This window comes from Musca autumnalis, unplaced genomic scaffold (assembly GCF_047663935.1).
Source record: "Musca autumnalis isolate F117 unplaced genomic scaffold, ASM4766393v1 scaffold_296, whole genome shotgun sequence".
Taxonomy (NCBI): Eukaryota; Metazoa; Arthropoda; class Insecta; order Diptera; family Muscidae; genus Musca; species Musca autumnalis.
Window position 1 is genome coordinate 93139 of NW_027411862.1, and position 2083 is coordinate 95221.

Genomic DNA, 2083 nt, shown 5'->3' on the forward strand with positions numbered 1-2083 from the left:
TAAGATTTCCAAAGTGTCGTTCAGCCTTCAAAGAACACTATTATTGAATAGTAAGAAGCACTGCTGCCTTGAAGTCTTTGTTCATCGGAATCGGGAGATGTGGAAACCTATTTGAATATAATTATGTGCGTGTCACATCAAGATTCCTAAGTGTCTACTGGAGCTTATAATACCTCATTTAATGTTTTTCTGCTTGGATTTAGCGGTGCCTTTGTGTCTTGCTTTTGGAAAACACAAAGGCAAATCATGTCGAAAAAAACAAATTTCGTTCCTAAGTATTTTATTTAACACTTTTTTTGACAATTTACAGCAAGTAACTACAAATAAATACTTTCTGTACAAATTTGAATAACATCCAACACTTGTACGTTTTTCCATGAAAACAAACAATTAATGGAAAATGCGAACAACTGCAGAATACGTAATGAACAGTGATTTGCATAACAATAATTTGGATAAATTATTTTAAACACGTTCTCGTATTCTATGTTTCCTTTAGCCTAACATGCGGCTTAAGACTTCTCTTAAAGGGTTACTTCCACTTGTCCCTTTCAAAAAATCGAAAAAAAAAATTATTAGCTTATTTTGAGGTACAGGTACTATAGAGTATGCCGCAAACATTTCAAATCGATCGGAGCAAAATTGGCTGGTATAGGAGCATTGGAATGGGACAATTTATTGTGATTTGTATTTAGCATGGAAACTTTAAACGCGTCTTTGTCGAAATGACACTTTTGAAGTCCGAGCCAACGACAGCCCGAAAACGAATTGATCGATCTTCATATGGTTGGGTGAGCTTATTAAATACATAAAAACTTACTGCCCATAGATGTCCTCTGTCTTCTAACTATGAAAGACTTCTAGCGGTATTTTGTCTATAGAAAACGTCAAAAGGCCTTCTTCTGTCTAGAGAAAAACCAATAACGTATTTCGCTTTAATGGAAGACCTCAAGATGTCTCCTGTATTCTATAGAACACCTCGAATGGTTTTGTGTCTTCTATAGAAAACATAAAATGGTCTTCTGTCTCTACTGCAGACCAGTATGTTGTCTTCCATAGAATACTTCGAATAGTATTCATTTTTTCATAGAAACCCCCAAAAAGGTATTCTGCCTTCTATAAAACACTTAATCTTCTATGGAAGATCTCAAGAGGTATGTAGTTTTCTGTAGAAAGCCTTCGAAAATTTTCTTTCTATAGAAAACCTTAATAGTTCTTCTGTCTATAAAAAGCCTCCAGTGGTATGTTGTTTGCCATAGAAGACATCAACATGTCTTCAATTTATAAAAGACTTCAATACAAAGTCTATACAAGAACTCAAAAGCGTGTTTATTTATATAGAAGGTCACACGAAGTCTATTGTCAATAACTCAAAGGTACCTTAAGGAACGGACGAAATCATTCCTTCGATAGATATTGCGATTTTGAACGATTGTATCAGAAAAATGGACATTCCCACGAAAAACATAATATCGCAGTAAAAAGAACCACAAAAAAAATACAAAATATTCTCAAACAGTCTTTAAACTGCACTTAAACAAGCATGCTGAGCTCTTGTGAGACAGTTACCTAAAGGAGTGGACCAGTGTAGCCCATTTTCGAAATTAAACTTAGTCTGAGCAAAATATTACGAAATCCAAAGATTAGACCAAATCGGTTGATCCGTTAAAGAGTGCATATTTTTAGCTTTTGTGGGGGAGGTAACGGAAGGCGTCAACCGATAAGCACCATCTTCGAACTTCATCTTAGATTCGCAGAAATATTGCGATACGCAAATTTTGGAACAATGCAGTACCTGGATAGTTGTCGTGCGCACCAGCCACTGCACATGGCTGTATGGGGTTTTTACAGCATTCCTGCAATTTCCTCAGGAAGTGTGGATTTATGCATAAAAAAAAAACAAGTAAAAAAGTATCAGTCGGCTTTGCCTGTGTAAATTCAAACAATTTTTTCCCAAAAAAATGTATTTACGGGGTTTTAAAAATTTTGGGCGTTTGAACCGACAACTATGTATGGACTTGCCCCGGAAAAAAATTTACCATCGTAATTGAGGCAGCGAATGCAAGTTGCTTCAACAAAAATC